The 24,219-nt window shown below is 26.1% G+C and overlaps 1 long non-coding RNA gene across 1 annotated transcript in view; it reads left to right on the top strand.

Moving 5' to 3' along the window:
- LOC127277122 (uncharacterized) overlaps positions 1–24,219 on the top strand; it is a 79,051-nt gene that overhangs the window by 42,184 nt on the left and 12,648 nt on the right. Inside the window, exons 7-12 of the long non-coding RNA XR_007842323.1 lie at positions 1,139–1,450; positions 3,611–3,737; positions 7,033–7,244; positions 11,396–12,045; positions 18,752–18,914; positions 22,823–23,095. This is a non-coding gene — a long non-coding RNA (uncharacterized LOC127277122). The remainder of the gene's footprint in view (positions 1–1,138; positions 1,451–3,610; positions 3,738–7,032; positions 7,245–11,395; positions 12,046–18,751; positions 18,915–22,822; positions 23,096–24,219) is intronic.

Here is a 24,219-nt window from a genome sequence, read left to right as displayed (position 1 = left end):
CTTTCTAACACGTTTTTTTTATTCTTTTTTTTTTTTATTTAAATATTTTCCTTTTTTTTAACTGAGATAACTGAAATTGATAACAACAAAAATTCTCTCTCGAAAGATGGTTATATACCTTATCTTATATATTCTCGTTTATCATTTCTGAGATAAAATTTTGTCACGCGCGTTGCAGAGTCTAAATTTTTTTTTATGTATCTCCCGTAGCTTTCTCTCCTGAAAACACTTGGTTATACAATTTTTTTTTTTTTATCATAAAAGAGGCAAAATTATTTATAAGAAAATTTCTGTCTGTAGAGAAATATGAAAATTGTCATTTTCTTTTTAGAAAAAAAAATGAAAATTTAGTTATAAGAAATTGAATATTAAAATAAAAATATTCTACTTGCAAAATAATTTTTTTTTTCGATGAATGACTCTTCGGAAGAATGAACAACCAAGTAGCAAATATATATATATGTATGTACCATTTGTACTTATGATTTTTGACAAAAGATTTGTGGCATTTGGTATATATATATGTACAGGGCCAGTGATTTTTGGAAAACCTCTTCTCCATACCACAAGAGTATATAAGACTATATATACATTGGTGTGAGGGGGATAAAGTTCATTCTTGGTCGATCTACCGTAAAATATAGAGCCCCTGCCAGTTATAAGTCTCTCCAAAGGGTGCATGTGCACGGTTCGCAAACATCGATAAATGTTTGTTACTGAAAACGACGGTTTAAAAAATAATTGCCAAAACAATTTTATCGCAGAAAAAAAAAATTGATAATATATATATACAATATATAGTAATAGTAACATTGATTTATGTGAAATCAAAAATTTACTTTCCGCGCAATTAAAAATACTGTTTTTTTTTATCTACGTTTAATTTGACTTAATTTTTTTTATTTAATTAATTTTTCATTTGACTTAATTTTTATTTAACCAAATATATCTATGAAGCCGAATTCTAATTTAATTAAATTTGCATTTTTATCTTCAAATTTTTATTTTTATTTTCATTTAGTTGATTAAAGTTAGTTTAGTTTTAGTTAAATTTTCATTTAACCAAATTTCCATTTAGCCGAATGAAACATTTAGTAATTTTGTTTTTAAATATCTAAATTAAATTTTCTTTTTACAGGGAGCGATTGGAGACGGAGAAAGGAATTTTTTTTCAACTGTTTGCGAATTTGAGATTGTTGTCATTGACTCAAGTGGAAACAAATAGGACATTTAGTGGGTTCAGGGATGTAACCTCATATAATACGAAATGGCAAACGAATCCCGCTAAGGGGTTATAGGGGGAGAAAAAAAAAGAGAGAGACAAGAAGTGAGGAAAGCAGAGGCTGGCTGACATCTCATTTTGGTTTAGCGGGATAAAAGAGCGTGTCATTCGATGAAGCTGACGAGAAAGAAGGACAAAGAATATATATAGCAGGAGAGAGAGAAAGAGGTATGTGTGAAAAAAAGAATGAAAAGAAGGGAGAACGATAGGGAAAAAGAGAGGAAACGAGAGGAAAAGAGGAGAAAGAGAGAGAGAAAGAGAGAGAAAGAGAGATAAAGAAAGAGAAAAAACGAGAAAGATGTAGATAGGGAAAAAAAAGGGAGAGAAAGAGGCACGGATCAAGGCTAGTCTTTGCCAAACATCAATATTTGCGACCGCCCTGTTGGTACCTTTGCGAAGTTCAACCTGACTCGACTCGACTCGTCTGAACCGATCCAGCTACAACCACTCACGCCTCTCTCGATGTACTCACTTTTGTATGACCCAAAAGTGTGACAACTTTAATTATTATCGAGCCAATTTCCATTATCGTTTTACGATCTATTCACTCATTTTTTTCTCTTTCATATGCGCTCTCTTTATTCTCTTTTCTTTTTTTTTTTTTATATACACGTATTTTAGTTTTCTTTTCTTCTCTTTTTAATTTATAAAACATATATATATATACTCCCACTTTTAGTCGAATTATATTTTATACTTAAATTCCTTACAGATTTTTCTCTTTTCTTTTGCTAAAATTTTTTCCACGCCTTCGATACAAAAATTGAATTTTGAAAAATTTTTTAATTGAAAAATTCTTTCAAATATAATTATATATAAAGAGGAGTTAAAAAATTGTATATTTCTTTGCCTATATATATAGCGAATAATGAACGTGAGTTTATAATTATGATGTAAAACTTGAATTATTATATCACTCATCTTTATAAAAACAAATGAAGAGGGAAAAAAAATTTGGAATTAATTAAAATTTTCGCAGTTTCACATCCATTAAATGAGAATTTCAATCTTCTCTCTGTTGAAAATCTATGAGCACACACAATATACAGTATATATTCAGCCGCCACGAAACATGCCAGCTTGTATGCGCAGGACATGTTGACTATATGTAGGGGCTAGCCTGTGTGGCCATTCGATAATGCAACCGAGCCCAGAGCACAACTTCCGCTTCCATATATATATATATATATATATATATATGTTACTAACCTGATCTCGATAATGCACATTTATATATGACTTATCACCTTTATTACACCTGCTGCAATTTTTTTTTTATTTTCTTCTTCACTTCTTTTTCTCAGAATATTAGATTTTACATTACACTATTCTGCAAAATTAAAATTAAATATTACAAATTCGTTTAAAATGAAATATTTCGAAAGGATAAAAAATAAATTCGGCTAAATATAAAAAATTGAAAATTCTAACAAAATTTTTAAGTTTTAAAATAAAAAAAATTACATTCAGTAATTTTCTTTTTTTTTTTTTATTTCATACTAAAAATATATGACGAGGAAAGATAACAAAACGCGTCTCTCTTTTTTTATTTATGCAAAATGATAAAAAGAATATATACTTGAAAAAAAAAGTGACGTAAGTTTTCATTTATTTTTCTTATGTATAGAATCAAAGTATATATATGTATTTGTGAAAGATAATAATGTCGTTAAAAAAGAATGAAGGCCAATTCTCTAGAAAAAAAATAAAAAAAAAAACTTGTATGCAAAAGGTGTATAAAGAAAAAAAAAAAATAACCCTATAAATGTACAGTCGTTTTGTAACTTTAACGACCATTTTGTCTTATAGAGAGAATATATATTTTTCGCTTTAACCGGTGATTTCGTAGGACGGACGTTACCTACGAGTTTCTGTAAATATTGAAATTGGCTGCACCAAGCCGATGCGTGCTGCATTCTTCGAGGAACTCCCAACCTCGAGGTCTCTCACGTATATACCCAAGTTCGATCGCCGCCATTTGTACGACCTCGTTCCACCTTCTCTCTCTTCTCGGGTGTGCCTCGTTTATAAAATGGCACTGAAATTCCTTCTATCAAAATATTATTTTCTCTTAAATTAACAATTTGGAATTTTATAATTTTCACAAAAAAAATTGCAATTTGGAAAGAAATATTTGCTTTTTTTTTAAAAATAATTTTTTACTAATTATAATTCTCATGAAGAATAGAAATGCTTTTCCTTAAAAAAAAAATTTTTTTTTTTTAGAGTAATGCATGATAATAATATATCAAGAATTTTCTTAATTTGAATAATCTTTTTTTTTTACATTAGCCTGATTAATCTACAGTGATCTTACTTTTGTTACAGAGGGAAATATATTCTCCATCAGTCAACCGCAATCCTGTAAATGCGCTTCTACTGCGGATTCACTTTTTACTGCGATGTTTAACTTGCGAACAAAATTCAATGATGAAACTTATTATTTTGCTACATGGTAATTATTATTCCTCGCACTTTTATTGAATTTTAATTATTCAAATCAAATTATAAACACTAATTCAAAAAAAAGGAATTCAAATTCTATTTTTAAAAAATATATATGTATCAGAGAAATGGACAAATATGTCTCCGAGCCTACTAACTCATTTATTTGTTGCAAATATATATTTCATTTCATTGAAATAAAAAATTTATTTGAACCAAAGAAAAATTTATTTCTGACAAATTAAAATTTTTATTTACGCCAAATAAATAAGTTAGTATAGGCTCTGAGACAAATATACGTTTATTTAACTCAAATATATTTTATTTGGTTCAAATAAATCTGGGTGTATATTTTAATTTTTAAAAGAATTTTCAAATTCGAGGAATTTGGCGAATTTTTCGATTTTCTAAATTTTTATTCAAAAATATTTATTTAATAATCATATATACATCCAGAGAAAAGATTTGTATTTGTCAAGTAAAACATATTTATTTGTTTCATATAAATTTTATTTGATTTAAATAAAAAAATTAACTTGAAACAAATAAAAAGTTATTATAATAGAAACAAATATATTTTTATTTTGTTTAGATTTTATTTATCCGAAATAAAAAATTTTTTTGGATGTATTTAATTATGAATTATTAAATTAAAAAAATTACTTATTCAAAAAATAGGAACTTGAATTTTAATAATTAAATTAAATTTTGGTTAAAATTGAAAATCTGAAAAAAGGGAAAAAATAAAAGTGACGGGAATTTCATTTAGTTAAAATTCATCAAACAGTCGGCAAAATGTAGTATATATATATATATAAGCTGGAATGTATCGTAATCCCGTTGCATTACCATTTAGATTAGTTAGATTTGCAGGTAAACAGAGAGTTTGTAGTCACATATATATATATATGTGACTACAAACACGCACGACGCGGACACAGTATAGTAGCACACCGGCGACATTTTAATTTCATCCATGATAATTACACTCAAACGGATGGCTTTTTAAGTAGATTAAAATATTCGTTGTGCTGCCGCGACCTACACTATTTAACGTTAAGCTACACTCGGTTATAATTAATGAATTTTCGACTATATATATATACATATATAAACGCGTCGCGCTCATGTTTTCCAAACGCGCATTCTCTCAATTCAATTTTAATGTGCGCACGCGATTTTAACTGAATTTTCACCCTGTAAATTTCATTTCTCCTCGTAACTCAATCCGACTCATTGTAAATGTTCAATTTTACCACCGTTTTTATTACACATTAATAGCAAACCAAAAAAAAAAAAAAAATTCTAAAGAATTTATTAATTTATTGTTTCGGATAAAAGAGCAAATTTTTTTTTCCAACATTTTAATTATTTGAGGGAAAATATAAAGTAACTTTTAATTACGAATTTTTTATTCGTTAAAATTTGGGTTTCGCAAAAAAAAAAAAAAAAAAAAATCTGACTAAATTTTCGTTTAATTAATAAAAAAAATTCGCTTAAATGAAAATACAGATGCAGAGATATTCGATTGAATAAAAAGTGCGTCTTAATAAGAATTCGGTTAAATTAAAAACGCGCGCAAATAATAAAATTCCACCGTTAATAATAGAGGAGAATTATTAATTTTTCCCGCAAACTTAAAAAACAATATATGTTATTTATTAATAATTTCAAATTTGTTGAAGAAAAAAAAACATAATTAAATTATTATTTTGTCTAATTCGTTGAAAAAAAAAATATATATTTATAATTATTATTTATTTCTATATATTATTTTTCAGTTAAAATTTTTTTGATTTAATTGCGGATAAGATTTTTTTTTGCTATATAATTTTATCTCTGCTAATTTTGATAGTGTCCCCAGAGAGTTTTTTGATAGAATAAGATATAGAAAGACGCAAAAAAAAAAGAGTCACGACAGACGGGATGCAGTTTAGTGTAAACAATGGCCTACGTCCTTTTAAAAGAAACGCTGATGGGTATTCATATACATTCAAAATTGACGTGTTAGTTTGTGTTGGTCTCATCTTTTGGATATATATATATATATATAAAAGTACAACACTTGTGTAATCTTTCATGTGAGTGAGGTGCTTATTGGGTCCATAGGGAAGCTGCGCAGAGCGCAGAAACAACCCTCTAGTCAAACATTGCCAACATCAATCAGCACCAGTCACTCAACCATGGGGTATTGGCACACCGACATACCGATATTGCCTATATTTAGATTCCCACTAAAATTTGTCGACAATATTGTCAGCCATTTTTCATTAGTTTTATTATTTTTTTATAGTACAATATTTATTGTCAATTATTATTGATTACTATTTATATTGAATATTACCTAAAACTAAAAGTTTCTATTTTCAAATTTATCGAAATATTTCATTTAGCCGAATTTACAATTGACCGAATTTTTATTTAACCAAATTTGCAATTAGCATAATTTTCAATTGACCTAATTTTTATTAAGTCAAATTCGAGGTTGATCAAATTTTTATCTAACCGAATTTGCTGTTCAACTTAATTTTTTATTTAGCCAAATTCGTGATTGTTTGAATTTTTATTTAAACAAAATTTGCAACTGACTTGATTTTACTGAATTCGAGAGATTTTTAATTTTCCTTAAATAATATATTTCGAAAATTCATAAATTAGATTTTTTTTAATTATTATTTAAAAAAGATAGATTTTACATTTGAGAATTTTAATTCGAATCTTTTTCTTATCAGCTAGTTTGCAAAATTTATTTATTGCAATATTTCGTGCCAAGTTAGCACTGCGCGCGTGAACTCCTTGTGTGTGTGTGTGATACGGCGCACTATTAATAGCGAATTTCATCACTGCCTCTCTGTTGATAACGATATTTGCCCAAAGCCCTTAGAATTTAGACCCTGTTTTATAGCCCGGTCCCTCATATAAATATAATCGCTCTGACGAGAGCTTATAATGTATATGTGCGCGCATATATAAACGCATTTGCTGCGCTATACTCAAGAATTTTCGCACATTATGTTAAATAGAATGTAAAAAAATAGATTATAAATAAATAAAAAAAAGCAAGAAATCTTTTTGAAAAATTCTCTTCAATTTTCATTTAACAGGATATTTTTATGTTTTTTCGAATTTTTCTTTAATTAAAATTCTATTAAATATATATAGAAATTATTAAAAAAAAAATATAAATAAATATATTGAAAATCAAATTTTTTTGCTTTTCTGATTTAAATTTGTATTTTATATGAAATTGAATATATTTTTTATTCTTGAAATATAATGAACTGAAATTTATTATTATTTTACAGGTACTCAAGACAATAAAGAACGTTTGGCGCACCCCTTTCTCGATGGTGTATTTTTTCTCCCTTATGCCGGGAATTCCCTTTGCGCGCACGAGAAAACAAAAGTCGCATCTTTGGTATTCGAAAAGGAAAACAATGTTAAGTGGCAGGTTCGAAACACAACACTATTGGATGTGATGTTTTGCATTTTCGACGGCATTAGCACTGGTATTATTGTAAGTTGACATTCATAATTTTTCAACCCCTCTTTTCTATATACAATAATGTACATATATATAGTTCACCCTATATATCAATAGAAACGTGTCGATTTAATTTTAAATCCACTCTCACAACATTCACCCGCCCGGGGCTATAATGATTATTCCATAAAAATCAGTAATTAAAATTTTTATATTAAACTATATATTTTTTTTTTAGAAATATAATTATTTTTTATACGAATCTTCATTTTTCAAATTTGCAATTGAAAAAATTTTTTTTTATACAAATTTTAACTTAACAAAATTTTTAGCTACAAAATTTTTGATTAGCAGAATTTTTTATTTTATATTCATTTAATTTACGTAACATTTTGTTTAAGGGGATTTTAATTTAATCGTATATTTAGCAGAATTCTCATTCAATATTGAATTTTAAAAGTAATAAGAATTTTTAAATGATAAAAATTCTAATTCACCGAATTTTTATTTGTCCGAAATTACAAATGACAGAACAAACAATCGATGGTCATTTGACGTTTTAAAAATTCGGTGAATTGGAATTTTTGACATTAAAAAATTCAAAACAGATAAAATTCAATTGAATGAGAAATTCGATTAAATTAAAATTCCCTTAAATATATATATATAAAAAGTTAATAAATTAAATGATTGTAAAATTAAAAATTATACTAAACAAAAATTCAGTAGCCAAAAATTTTAGTTAATTTTGCTAATTCGAAAAATGAAAATTCGTTTAAAAAATATATTAATATATATTTCTAATAAAATATATTTAAAATGAAATTTTTAATTAATATTTTTTATTGGATTCGATTTTTGTTAAAAATGGAAAGCTATAGTTGTTCAATTTTGATAAGTGATCAATCACATATATATTGAGGATTGAAAGTTTGAATGTTGTTTCAGTGACTCATTATTTGAAGAAGGAGGTCCTTGGAACGTGCGAGCACGTCCCCAAAAAGGACTATATATATATATATATATATATATATATATGTTCCTCTTGCTTTGATTCATAAATATTTCGAAATCCAAAATTTATTTTTCAAAATGAATTCAAAACAGCTGAAATTAAATTGAAATTTTTTTTTGAAAAATTTCATTTTATCCTCTCTTTCTCTCTCTTTCTAGGAGAGAGGATTTTATCAAGAATTTCCTCTTTCTTCTTGATGCCTCCACCTCCTTCTCATCCTCCCTTTTCGTATATTTCGATCAAAGCGCCTTCGGCTCTCTGCAATAGACGTTACGGGCCGGATTATATACACGTATACATCAGTGGTTCGATTCCTGTGTGTGTTGCGCCTGGTACATTGTTGTAGAGACACATGTAGGCTCTAAGTAGGTTGTATGTGTTAGGATTGCAAACATGTTTGCAACGTTGTCAGGCGGGCAGGAAATTACGTCCGCCTTTAGCCGCTCTCTATATTACACCTAACTCTCTCTCTCTCTCTCTCAATTTCTCTCCCGACCCTCTGGCTCTCTGGTTCGAGTTGCCGCCACCGCCTCCACCACCAAACCCATATTCCGCTATCCTGTCCGTGTATATATATAGTCCAACACAGAGGGTGAGAGAGAGAGAGAGACTTCACCATCCTGTGTGTATATATATACTTGTGTGTACTTAGGGTACAGGGTTGTTTCATGCAAAGGTATGTACCTGGTGCAGATACCTCCACATACAACCAACCTGCATGCCTGGTTAATACACACACATATATATATATATATATACGTGGTAACAATCTATCTCGTTCCAAATAGGATACCGCATGCAAGTCCCGGAACTTGCTGAGCGAAGCTTATGTTTCAAAATTACTTTCGTCGAAATAAAAATTATTTAAAATAGAAAATCAAAAATTCTGTTATTCAATGTCGTTTAGAAATTATTTTTGAATAAATTAGAATTATTTCACTTTCAATTTTTCTATTATTTATTTTATAAATATTAATATTTCTATTTTTATAACAAATTCTGTTGAATCAGAATTTGTTTAAATAAAAATCTCGTCAATGATATAAATATGGGAAATAAAAATTTGAACAAATATTCTCGACAATAAAAATTTTGATAAATCCCACTCTTATTTTCTTAAAATAAAAATTCGGTTAAATAATAAAATTTTTATAGAAATCGAATTTTCATATAAAGGAAATTATCATTTAGCAGAATTTGATATATTTAACCGAATTTCCATTTAAGGTAATTTTTATCAAATGAAATTTTTATTTAATGAAATTATTATTTAATGAAATTTTCATTTAATACTTTGATAATTGTCATTTAGGAAAAATTTTATTGAACTAAATTTTTCAATTTAATATTACTTTTTATTTAATCCGAATTTTCCATTATAAAGGTATATATAATTTTTTATTCAGCAGAATTTTCATTTGGCAGCTTTTTTTTTATTTAAACAAATACTTTTAATAAAGGAAAAGGGAAATTTTTATATTTCACATTTTTTTTCATTTAACATATAGAATTTCTATACTAAATTTTTAATTATGCCGTTAAATTAATTATTCTATCAATTCTTTTTTTTCTGATTAAAAATTAAAATGAATATTCTCATTTTATTGACAATTTTCAAAAATTTTGATTAAATAAAAATTTTATGTAAAAACTTTTTTAAATTAAAAATATCTTCTACTGATTTACTGCTGTATAATAAAAATCGAAAAATTTCTATTAAATGGAAATTATTCTTAATATTCAATTGTAATTAATTATAATAATTATAGTAAATATACAATTATATATACTGGATAATTCGCAAAATAATTTAAAAAATTTAATATACTTTTCTTTCAATTAAATTCTCAAGTAATTTTTTTTTCTCAATATTATTGTTGATCAAAAAAAAATCTCTTTTTTTCCCTGCATTAAAAGGATTATTTTTCTAGCAAAACAATTCATAAAATCCGCTTTGATTAAAAGAAATACATCTAAGGGATTTAAAAAAAAAACAAATTTTCCAAATGATACCGTTTTTTGAGTGTTGAAAATCTTTTAATCGAAAAATGTTTCGAGATTTTATTGAAACGTAGTAAAAGCAATAAACAAGAAAATGGGGATTGAAAGGTTTTTTTTTAGATTTTCTATAAATATAATAATATATATATGAGAGACTTAATCCATTAAAGGTAAACTCTTGAATTTTTGTTGAAGTCTCGGCTTTTGAGTTCGTTTCCTCTCTATCTTTTTTTTTTTTTTTTTTTTTTAAAGCCGTGCTCTTGATTGGTTACGTCGAATTGACAAGTACTTGGTGCTGGGCTCGTCCAAACATTTCGGACAGCCTAAGGAAACACATTTGCCTGTGGGCAAACACACGAGGCGTCTTACCAGACTCGAAGTAAAGTGGAACACCGAATGTGTCTGGGACTGTTTGCATTGCAGGACAATATATTCCGAGTCTTTTGAAGACGAGCCGAGGAAACGTGAATTACATCTCTCCCACTCTCTCTCTCTCTCTTTCTCTTTTTTTCTCTTTCTCCTGTATACTATATATACATCATTTCAATTCCTTTAACAAATTTCGTTTATAAAGGACACGAGCTGTAAGAAAAAAAAAAAAAAAAAAAAAACTAACGATGATGATGAAGAAGAAGAAAAAAGTGTCAAATATGTATTATTCATCTTTTTAGTTTGTGAATATAATTTCAAAAAAATTTTCAATACAACACAAGGGATGAGGAGGAAAGATCCTGAAAATAAACTTCGACAGGGGAATTTTTGCCAAGAGAGAGAAAGACCCTTTTAGCCCCGGAGGTTATGAGATTTTATGAGACTTAAAGCGGTTTACAAATCCAAAGATGCTTTTCATCCCCTTTCTTAAATATCGAGAAAAGAGATGCGATTTTGTTCAATTATGTCCCTGACTTTTGCTTCTTTCAGGGAAATAAATTACTTAATACTCGTAGTATCAAAAAATTCATAAAAAATTTTTTTTTATTAATTACTTCCTGATAGAAGAAGTATTTTTATAATTATAATTATTATTATAATACAAAAAATTATAATTATAAATAAACGTAAAAAAATTTTTTTTTTTGTTTTATTATTAAAATAATAATTAAAGTTTTAATTAATAAAATTTTATTTTCAAAAAATTTGAATTTTAATAAATATTAATTGTTTTCAGAAATTCGATTACAAAGGAAAAATATCATATCACACATAGAGGAAATGTAGTTACATCACTTTTGGGAAAAATATAGTGTCTCAACTTTAATAAATTTAGAGAAATTTCCGGTCCGAGATTTCCGTGCAAGACAGACAGATAGACACGTTTTTCAAGTATATATATATAGATGAAAGAGGTATATGTATAAATCATCCGAAATTTCCTGAGCGTGAAGTCGTTAGGCATTTTCTGACGCGGAGATAAAATTCCGAGAAGCTCATTGAAACGACTCTTGGCTATATATATATATATATATATATATATATATATATATGTACGGGACCGGGTATTGTTTTAACGTGTTTGAGTCAAATATTGACGTAAGTCGGAGCTCTCTCGCCCGGCCTGGAACGGAACGGAACGAGATGAGATGAGACGAAACGACCCACATAACATCCATGGCTCATCGTTGGTACAAGGTATATAACGAAGGAGGAGGATGGCTGTGAAAGGTGATCAGAGGCAGAGAGAGAGAGAGAATGATAATGAAAAGTATATTTGAAAAAAAGGGGAAAAAAAAAGAAAGTTGAGAAAAAAAAGGACATGACTATTATCAGAGGAACTCTTGGCTTCAATTCAATGTTGTAATTGATACATTGTCCCATCAGGTATTATACATTTTTAAGAATATATTATTTTTATAAGCTCAGAATATATATTTTTCATAAGCTCTAAAATTTATTACAATTTCATTAGTTGCCGAATTTATAAAGAAAAAAAAATTTTCATTTAGCAGTATTTTATCAAAGTTCACATATTGAATTCGAATTTTTTATTTAACTGAATTCTTTAACAAGAATTTATTTTCCGACTTTTTTTTCAATTCAAAAATTTAAGGAATAAAAATAATATTTATTTCGCGTCAAACAGAAAATTCCAAAGGTGTTCCCTCTTTTTTTAATGTCATCAAGTTTTCGGCGCCGTTTTGTATTTTTTGAATTTAAGAGCAAGAGGACAGTGCGTGGCCATTTCTTGGATATATTTAAGGTATATATATAGCTTTTACCCAAAGCATTTCACAAAGCTGAATGCCCGTGTAACGCATTGCAAACATATTTTGCCATTGCCTTATTTATATACCCATATACATTTTGAGGGGGACAATAATAATTCTGACCGGTATATAGGACATTGTGCTTAATGTTTGGACATGTGTTCCGCCTAGGTCACGCCCTTTGTTACCATTTTCTATGCATGTTTACCAGTTTAAAATGTTGCCATATAACATTTGCAAACTCGTCATAATGTCATATAACGATGACACGCGTCATTTTCTGTCAAGAAAATAGAAATTTTATTTTTTCTCTCGTTATACGTTTCATTTCGAATTAAATCAAACAAGATGTCTTTACAAAAGTAAAAAAGAAAAAAGAATGAGAATTATAAAGTCAAATTGACATTTTACACGATTTAATAAAAACTAATTTGATTACATATAAAAATTCGAATTTTCATTGCAATTTTTGGTCAGTTGAATTTAAATTTCTTAATGGAAAACAAAAATTTTTGTAAAAAATTTGGAAAATTCTCTTTTGAATGACAAAAATGAAAATTTAGTTTAATTCTTAATTTTTTTTTTTTTTTTTGAAACGCATACAAAAAAATTAGTTTTTTAAAAAAAGAATTTCTAGATAAATAAAATTTCTATTTCTAAATAAATATTTTGATAATAATCTTCTTTGTTAATTAATAATTAATTAATTGAAAAAATTTTTATATCAGCAAAAAATTCTATGGGAAATAATTTGGATAATAATTTAATTAACTATAAATAATGCCGTTATACATTTGAATTGAAAGAATGATAATTTTAAAAAGAAATTTCGTTCAATGCACTTGAAAGAAAAATGTTAATGGACAAGTCATTATCAATAATAATAATAATAATAATAAAATAGTCTTTATATAAATGAAAATAATGTCACGAAATTCCATTTTTATTTTTAATTCTTTTTTAAAGATAATTGAATAAAAATTTGAAATTGAATGGAAAAAAGAAATAAAATAAATTTTGTTGCAAGAGGAAAGAGTGACACACATTATTTTATATGATAAAAAAAATAGTGAGAATAATAAGCGACCAACTCTTTTCACAAAAATTCATCTGTTTGCTCCTTTTTTTAGGGAAATTCATGTATATATATATAATAATATTCAAAAGCGAGTTCGGCACGCTTGTGTGGCGTGAATGGACCCCCGGGGGTGAAATAGTTGACGTTAAATTTATCTCTCGTATAGATATATATATATAATAAAGGTCTTCAGGTATTTTGTGGCTTTAGTCCTTAGTTCCTGAGGATTACAACCCTAGACACACTGGTGATCTCCTGGTGTGATCCTATTCAAAGATTTTAGAAGTAAATTTAAAGAAAAACCCACAATCTTTCTTATTTGCTTTTATAAACACATGTAGACATTTCATTGTACACATTATATATATAGACTCGGAAAGTTTAGTCAAGTAATTGTTGCAATTTTGTTCTTCTTTTTTTTGACACGAGCCACGTGATTTTCTATTTTTGCATTTTCAATATAGTATATAATCAAAATAGAATTGGCTTTTATGAAAGAAACGTTGCGCGTCTCTTTTACAAAATATTTACTTTTACTTTTCAAAAAATAGATCCCCAAAAATTGTCAATTTGACAAATTCAATAAAAATGGCATTTTTTTTTAAAGTTTTATTTTTCGAATTCAATGAAATTGTATTTTATAAAACAATCGTTAGGAATTTATAATTATGGTTTAATATTAAAAAAAAAAAGATGGAAAATAATATGTAGAAAAATTGAAAATTAGTAGTGAAAAATTTGGTTCAGTTTATTGTTAAATAAATTTACAATTTCGTATTGTTTAATTCATTTCATTGTTGAAAATACCTAAAATATTTTATTTACTGTTTTTTTTTATTACTATTTTATTTATTGTTTTATTTACAATTGTTTTTTATTAATATTTTATTCACTAATTTTTATTACTACTATTTTATTTACTATTTTATTTACTATTTTTTATTACTATTTTATTTACTAATTTTTATTACTACTATTTTATTTACTATTTTTTATTACTATTTTATTTACTACTATTTTATTTACTATTTTTTATTACTATTATTTTATTTACTAATTTTTACTACTATTATTTTATTTACTATTTTTTATTTACTATTTTTTATTACTATTATTTTATTTACTAATTTTTACTACTATTATTTTATTTACTATTTTTTATTATTATTTTATTTACTATTTTTTATTATTATGTTATTTATTGTTTTATTTACAATTGTTTTTTATTACTATTATTTTATTTACTAATTTTTATTACTATTTTTCTTTGCTATTTTCATAGATTTGATTTTTGTTACAGTTGCACTCGAATCATTTTCATTTTCCCACATAATCACAAAACGAAACTGTAAATTTTCTCAATAATAAAATATAGACTATTTATTACGAAGGAAGTGATCATCTCGCATTACACGCAGTCTTTTTGACTTTTCATTCAAAAACGAGATGAAAAATAGGAAAGAATGAAATTGCCAGTGGAGATTTATATAAGATGCCGGCGGAAGCTATATTATAAAATGACCAAGAAATTTTTTTTTTTTTTTTTTGAAAAGAAGTCAAAATTGTCCGGATATGTGCGGGTCTCATATAACTATATATATATTGTGTATCACACAATAGGCGGAGCTCAATTGCCATGAAATTTGTGTTGTACCTTTTTTTAAATTTCTTTTGACATACCTTGAAAACGGCTCGGAAACACATTGCTTTCACGACTCTTTTTCTCCATTTTTTTTTCCCGCAAGGTAGATAGATATATTGTATAATATTGCAAGAGGAAAATTGCTTTTAATGACGTGTACAAGTGATTTTTTTTTTGTGGGTGTGTAATTCGGAAGGCGTTTTCACACTTTATATTATATATATATATATACATATATTGATCGATGATAAAGTGCGTGGGAAAAATATCAACTTTTGTGTTTATAAAAAAAATTTCACACGATATCTTATCGTGTCTTGAAACATTTGCAATTTTTCGTTTTATTCAATTTTTCAATAAAAAAAAGTTTACGAAATATTTTTATACTTTATCAAATATGAGATCTGATTTTTATTTTTTTTGAATAATAAATAAAAAGATTTTAATTTTTAATATTTTTATTTTTTTGGGATAAATTTTGTATTTTTAATAATATAAATATTTTATTTTTTGAAAAATTTTGTTGCAATATATATAGAAATATTTGGATTTTATTTTTGAAATTGTTGAGATGAATTTTTATTACTTTTTTTTTTGGAGAATAAGGTGCATGTGAAATCGACCTTAAATCATTGTTCACGGTTAATTTGTCGGCACAATTGATCCCCATGTAAGGTGGTTATGAATACAAGTTATCCCGCCCGAAACACCCCCAGGAAATGGTAGTATATATTCAAACTATACCGCCCCTGTCATTCTTCAATCGAACAATTTTGTTGTCGACTCTTGTTGAATCTAATGGATATCATATTATTAGGGCGTTTGGAAAATGACATTCAAATGAATAATACTTCTGTCAACATCAATCTAAACTTAAAGATATATATATATTCACATGTCAGGAATTTTTGCCTTTTTTTTATTTAATTTATTTCTTTTTCAATTTAAATTTGAAATTCATTTTAATTAAAAATTCGATCAGTGGAGAAAAATTAAAATTACATGTTTGGTAAAGTAAAATTTCTCGATTAAATAAAAATTAGAAAATGCGTTGTAATTAAAAATTTGGCTAAATGGAAATTGGATTAATTGAATATTCAAAAAAAAGTTTCAATAAAAAGTAGGCTAAATGAAAATGTATGTAATACTTTTTTTAATTAATACTTTTTTGAAATATTTACAGAATACATAAAAAAAAAGGGGAGTAATGAATACAAATCGACTCATCTATAAAATTCGTTACCTGCTTGAATTGATTTCTAATCCTAATGTGGAACATTTATATCCTGCGGCGACGGCGGCGGTTAGTTTGGAACCTTTGGATTTTCATTTTTCCTGCAGGGGTTTTTTTTTTTTTTTTTTTTTATTTTGAAAAATGTAAATATAGTGCGTATAAGATGGGGCATCATCGGTGCATTTGAACTTTTAGCTGAAAAGTCTTTTGGTAATAAAAAAAAAAAAAAACCATATATAGGGGCTGTTGGCCTCGAGCCACGGATTGAATTGGATCGGCTTAGAGTTGATTTAAGCCAATCAGTAAACAAGCAGTCACCAGCCCCGGATATATATATATACATATATGAGAGTACTGATCTCGTTAGCTCTTACAAGTTCAATGTTGCGTTTCTATGCGTTTGCTACCGCATGTTCTTTCATTCAATTTCAAATTCAACATCATTCTTTCTTGATTTTTTATCCTTATATATAGTTCCTAAAAAGCATCAATTCGCTACCGAATAATGTTAAATTTCATTCATGATTCAGATCAATTTCTATTTTTTTTTCATCTCTCTTTGATTCTGCGGTTTTTTTAAAATTTTTTTTATTTGTGGTAAAAAAAAAAAAAAATCTCTATTTTTCAACAACTCAATTTAAATTTTTCGAATAATTTTGTACATTAAAAAATTGTGCCAAATAAGAATATAAAAATTAGAAATTAGTTTAAATGAAAGTTAAGTCAAACAAAAATTGAAACTTATATATATAGATAGATAAAGATTGGGCTAAATAAATAAAAATTTGATTAAAATTAAAAAATTCAAATAATATAAAAAGGAAAAAATTAGGTCAACTGACAATTGAATTTGGGTCGAATATTATAACACTTGAAATTTATAATGGAATTTTATTTTATATCCGTCTCGAATTTTTATCTTTGAAAATGGGGAATCAATTTTTTTTTTTCTTGTAAAAAAAAAAGAAACGAAAATTCCGTTGTGTTGAACCTTTTATATAAATTTTGAAAGACGATCCTTTTCATTGTTGCAAAAAAAATCGTAAACATTTAAAAGAATAAATTTTCGAAAGTATATATATATATATATATATATATATATACTACATAATACTAAACTATAATCCTGTAGTGTTAAACGCGCGCGAAGCTTGTAAAACGCGCGGTAGCCAAAAGGCTGTCAACGACACCAGTAATCTCTTTTGGTAATCGTGACAAATTATAGACCAAGTTATGGGTCTCGTGAATACATATATATATATATAGTGTGCTTCGCGTCCTCGTGGTCCTGAGATGAATGGGGCTCTAGGTGCCAGGTGGGGCGTGCGAGCCCCATGCTGGGTAGCAAACAATTATATAACACCCATTTATATATATATATAGTCACTGCGGGAAACCCGTTAAAGAGCATTCAAGTCGATTTCGATCTCACTAAAAAGATGCAACGATTATAAAAAAGACGCGTGGCTCCGGAGAAAGTGAGAGAGAGAAAAAAAAAACAAACAAAATACCTGATAAAATACCAAATATCAAACAAATTTGAAAATTATCTTTCAATATTTTTATTATCCTTTTTGTAAGTTAAATTTTAATTTTAAGCAAAGAAAAATTATGAAATAAAATAGAAATGATTTTTCTCCAAAATTCTTTTTTTTTTTATGAAATTTTATCTAATTTTTATTTGGCAAAGGACGCATTAATAAGGTCTAAAAAAATTTTTTTTTTATAATTATAATTTGATAAAATTTTATTCTTTAGAATATTAATTCTTTATTTTTATAGAAAATGCAAATGGTCGAAAATCATTAATTTGACGCAAGAATTTTTAATTTAGACGAAAATTAATTTGAGAGAAATTTAATTTTCAAATAAAATTGAGATTCGTTGTGAAATTAAATTTCTGTCAAATTATAATTTTTGACTATATTTACATTTTGTGAAAAATTAATATTCGAATAAATAAATATTCTGCAAAATTAATATTCTATAGAAAATAAGATTTTATCATTTTTCTAAACGTATCATTTGAACTAATTTTTATTAAACGTAATTTTTAATTAACATATTTTTTTTTATTCTAATTCTTTTGTAACCTGATCACCATTTGATAGAATTCTTAAATTTAATTTAATATTTATATAATTCTTATTTAAAATAAGGAATTAGGCCTAATAAATATTTAACTAAATAAAAATTAGATGAAAACATTACCAATAAATATTAGGCGAAATTAAATTGAAGTTAGAGACATAAGAATTAGGGCAAATAAAAATTTGATTCAATTTGGAATTTCAATTGGAAAATAATGAATTTCTCTCGTTTTTCTTTTTTTTTTGATAAAACTAAAATGAATTCAATGTTTACAGATGTGATAAGCTGATGGTGAAATCAAATTCAAAATTCATTTGAGATTATAATTTTGGAGAATTATTGTCAATTCGCGAGATGACGCTGGTTCTGCTGAGAAATTGGTATAAGGCGCGCGGGAGAGTGACGGATAGAAGCTCGTCATGACACTTTGCTGTTTAGGTAAGATATTTGTGCTCGCAAATATTTGGAGATTGTCTACAGCCCCTAACCACTGTGCACCACTCTATCGACTCTTGTTACATTTAATGAATAGCATACTAACGCGCCAACATCACAAATGTACATATACTTCAGGAGAATGTTGATGCAAATATGTAAACAGACCGGTTACACATTAAAAAAAAAAAAAACCCCCTAAATTATTCCGTAATACTCAGATTCTTTTTCTCTTTCATTTCTTTTCTTTATTTAAGAAGCAACAGTTTCTTAATACAAAACGCAGTGGGGGACACATTTATATATTTCAGTTTAGATAAATCAATAGTCTTTCTACAAAATTATTAAATTATTAATTATTAAATTTTAATATTCATAATTATTTATAAAAATTCATTTATGGAATATAATTCGATTTAAATATATTTAGTTTGATTTTTAATGTAAATTTTTATTTTGATTCGAATTTTAATTTTTATCTAAATTTATAAATTAAAAAACGTTCAATAATTCGAAATAATTAAATATTTGTCAATTGAAATGATCAGTAAAAAAAAAGGGAAATGTTTGAAAAAGTAACTGGCTAAAATGTGGGGATTTAAAAAAGGGATAGATGAACTCTTGAGTGTTGAGAAAGCTCACACAAAATTTTGCATTTTCTCTAACCGCGAGCGTCACGACGCCGGGCGTCGTTTGCCAAGCACACATTGATTCACTCGTTGGCTTTACTATATATGTATATATATTATACTCGCAACGCTTTTGTTCGTGTGTATATGTGAAAATATATATATATATATATATGTATGGGCTTGAAAATACATTTGTATTCGTGTACACGTATTCATTGAACATTTGCGTGTATATGAGATTTCTATATATATACATGTACTCGTTCTGTGCTGGTGTGTACGATGTCAATATTATACGACAAACACACTTAAATAGGCTTAAAATACTAACATCATCCTCATTCTTCCAGCACTGGTGAATTGTGTGCGCTATGACTTTATAGAAGTGTTTAGTCATATTGTCATATATATATATATATATACATTGCCACTGTAGCACAAATTATTATCAGACCAATATTTTTGTGTGCGGATAAAATCACAACACACACAAAAAAAAAAATTTGTTGTATAATAAGAAAATTATTTGAATTATCCAAACTATATAAAGATTTGTCATTGACTTCAAAAAAATTTCGATTTTTATTATTAAAAATTATTCTCCACTAAATTATAATAATATTTAAAATAATTTTAATGAAATTTTTCACAAATTCAATTATTTTAAACTATTTTTCAATTATAGAATTTTTATGAAATTTAATAATTGTTTATAATTTAAAAAAAAATTATATAATAATAAAATGCTTGGTCTGTCCTTCTATCCTAACTTGAAGTTGGCCTTTTCTGATTTTACATGTTTTTTTGAATAATAATCTTATGACGTGTCAAATTTTGACAATTCTTTTTCTCATTTTTGCCAAAGTTGTATAATTGTGTTTCCAAATTTCGGAATAAGTTTCATTAAAATTCCAAATTCGGAAATTCAAAGCTGAATTTTTAAAAATTAATTCTTAAGGTACCAGGGGCCAACGAATACCTATTAAATATAAATTATAAAAATACAGGCCTCGAATCAACTTAAAGACACAAAAAAGTCGTTTTAGTCGATTTATATTCTAGAAAAAAGTGGATTTGTTTTTTATTTTAACAAAAATATTTTACAGTTTTTTAAATAAAAAATTTTTTTTTAATAAAAATTCTTTTCGAAGGGTTAAAGTTAAAATTTTTAGAAATAATTAAATTTCAAAAGATATTGTTAATTTTCAAACAATTATTAAATTTTACCAAAACTAAAAATAATTTATCAAACAATTTTTGGAAAATATTTTTTAAATTTAATTGAATTTTCAAAGATTTAAAATTGAGATTTTTGAAATTAATTGAAACTTTAAGTGCTTTGTAATTAAAATTTTAGATGATTTCACTAAAAATTTATTAGAAAATGCGGACAAAAGACAATAATTTGAAAATCATTTTTAATTAAAAAATGGTTTCAGATAGTTGAAATTTTAAAGAATATTATTAAAATAGTTAAAAATAATTGAATTTCCTTAGAGTTATAATTGAAAATATTAAATTTCAAAAAAAAAAGTTTTCGATGGAAAATTTTAGAAATAATTAAATTTTAGATGCTTATAAATTCAAATTATTGAAAATTCAATTAATTTTGAATTCAAATTTTTGAGAATAATTAAATTTTATTTGATTTTAAATTTGGAAAATAAATGAATTGAAAACTTTGGGAAATAATTGAATTTTAATTGATATTTTGGATAATTATTGGATTTTTAATTGATTTTGAATTAAAATTTCTTGTAATAATTGAATTTTAGTTTATTTTGAATTGAAATTTAAAAAAAAAAATTCAATTTTATTGTGATTTTTTTTTTAAATTATAAACAATTGTTAAATTTCATAAAAATTTTAATTGAAAAATAATTTTGATATAATTGAATTTGTTATGTATTTCATTAAAATTATTATTAAAAATAATTAATTTAGTGAAGAATCATTTTAGTTTATCTTTAATTTCTTTATAACAAACAATTAATAACTCAATTTGGCGCGCTTGCGCGCATTTAATTTTGCTAGTTATTAAAAAAATTTTAATTTAAAATCACTTAATATTTATAATTATTTTTAATTTCAATTATTTTTATAATATTCTTTGAAAACTCAAATAATATGAAATCATTTTTCATTTAAAAATTGCTTTCAAATTATTTTATTTTTATCTGGCATTTCTAATAAATTTTTTAGTGAAATCATTAAAAAAAAAATATTTTTAATTAAAATTCACTTGAAGTTTAATTAATTTCTAAAATCAAAATTGTCAATCTTTGAAAATATTCAATTAATTTTAAAAAATCCAAAAATTTTTGTAAAATTATTTTTGTAAAATTTTATTACAGTCTGACGAAAATTAACTTCAAAAATTATTTTTTAAAAAAAGTTTTTATTTAAAAATCTGTAAAACTTGATTAAATATTGCCTCTGAAATTTTTTTTTTGACCATCAAAATAAAAAAACTATGACAAAATTTTAAATTCGAATAAATTATAGAATTAATAAAATTAATTTAATATCTAATAACGTGTTAGTTATTTAAAGTAAAATATTTATTAAATTAAATGTCTTTAAAATAAAAATCGACTTTTTTTTTTTGCCTTAAGGACAGGTCAAAGTCGAAGTAATTTTTACTAGAGCCTCAATGGGAAAATCGCATCGACTTTGACCTATGCCCTTAAAGTCGATCCAAAGTCTAAAAGTGCTTTAAAATTGTATCATATAATTTCAACTTTAATTAATTTAATTTTCTAATTAATTTAAAATAATTTATAATTTAAATGGAGATTATGTTAAATTAAATATAAAGGCAATTTAATTTAGTTAACAAATATTGAAATATAAAATACAATTTATTAGAGAGATTAATACTTGATAAATATTAGAGTAGAAGGCTTATTATATTTAAATATATGCGACACTGGTCACACACATGTCTGTAGATTTGTGGTCGAGAATATGAGGAAGACCGCAACCCTTTCTAATTTCCTACGTTTTAAGGATTAAAGGACAATTTTGAAGAGATGGTGGAAGGGGGGTCAAAAAACCACAAGTCCTTTTCCGAGGAAAATCCAGTGGACTAATTCATATAGCCGCAGAACATAATTTAATTATATATATTACAATAAAATATTGAAAATAATTGAATTTAAAAATAATTTTTACATAAAATTGCCACTTGTATCTTAATTGATACATAATTAATAATTATAATTTTAAAAGAATTGAAAATGACTGATAGAAATAATATATATTATTTATTTGTTTAAGGAAGAAGAATGCCTGGAATGGTATAAGGAGAAGATGGAAAAAATATTGAGGGAAAGGGGATGAACCACGACAGTAGCAGAGGCGAGGAACTAGTAACGAGTATTTGCTGGCCAGCTCGATGCATAGTTAATGATTTGTCAACTGAACCTCCCCATAGAGCAGAGAGAGAGAGAGAGAGAGGAGAGAGCATATCGAACTTGACTAGGCCAATACATCGGGTGACCAGAAACACCCGTCACGTCGTGTGGGCACAGATAACGCATAATTGTCCAAGTACGTGCATTCACTCTCAAATAGAGATCGGTACACATAAATATACACGTGCACATCATGTTTGGCTAAAATATACCTATATATATACGCGCGCGACGGACGATCAAAGTGTTGCGTTTACTTTCGTCCTCGGCGTATATTTGCCCTCGTTGTCGGATTCAACCGATCTGCGGAAATGACGAATTCGACACTGTGGATTTGAAAAAGGGCCATAGACAGAGAGAGAAAGAGAGATCACTGACGGAATGAAAAACGATATATTTCGATTTACACTTCGCGCCTGTAAAGCGCGAGCAGGGCGTCATTGCGACACAATATATCCCACCGCCGTCGGGATCTAAAATTGAAAGCGCGCGATATTATTTCCTCGGGGCGTATTCTCCAAATAATATTTTTTGATATGAGCGAATTTTTATTTATTTAAATTAGCTACATATTCACTGAATTTTTGGTTGGAATTCCCATTTTTAGAGAATTTTTATATTTTCTTTAAAGGTATATATTTTTCCAGTTATCAAAATTTTTATTTGTCTATTTTTATATTTAACCAAATTTCCATTGTTGGGGACGTAATTTTTATTAAACGGAATTTTCAATTTGTCGTAGAATTTTAGTTTCTATGCAAATTTCTAATTAACCAAATTTTCTATAATTAGGGGAATTTTTATTTAACTAAATTTTCCTTTTCACATAATATTTTTATACGGAATTTCCATTAAATTTGATAAAAAAATTTGATTTGGTGGCAATTAAAATGGTGTTTATTAATAAAGCGCAAAAATTTTGCTTAATTTTTAATTATTTTCTTTTTCTAGATTTCATCGCGATTTTGCAGTTCTTATCAAGAAAGAATTAGAAAATGAACTTCATCGTGGATATAATCTTAATTGAATTTTTTCCCCCAAGTATATGGAAAAACAGAAAAATTCTTAAATTGCATTATTTACAAACAGGTGAATTAATAATTTTTAATATTTCAATATAAAAAATTTTTCATTTGAAATAATTAAATTTATTTGAATTTTAATATCGAAAAATTTCTATTCGCAACTAAATTGTGATAAAGTAGATTTTCAATAATATATCGAATTTATTTAATAGAATTATGTCATTTAACCGAAATT

Source organism: Leptopilina boulardi, unplaced genomic scaffold (assembly GCF_019393585.1).
Source record: "Leptopilina boulardi isolate dan_hultmark-lab unplaced genomic scaffold, ZJU_Lbou_2.1 LbouV2_165, whole genome shotgun sequence".
Classification (NCBI taxonomy): Eukaryota; Metazoa; Arthropoda; class Insecta; order Hymenoptera; family Figitidae; genus Leptopilina; species Leptopilina boulardi.
Note: the sequence above shows the minus strand (reverse complement) of the source record. Positions and strands in the feature narration are given on the sequence as shown.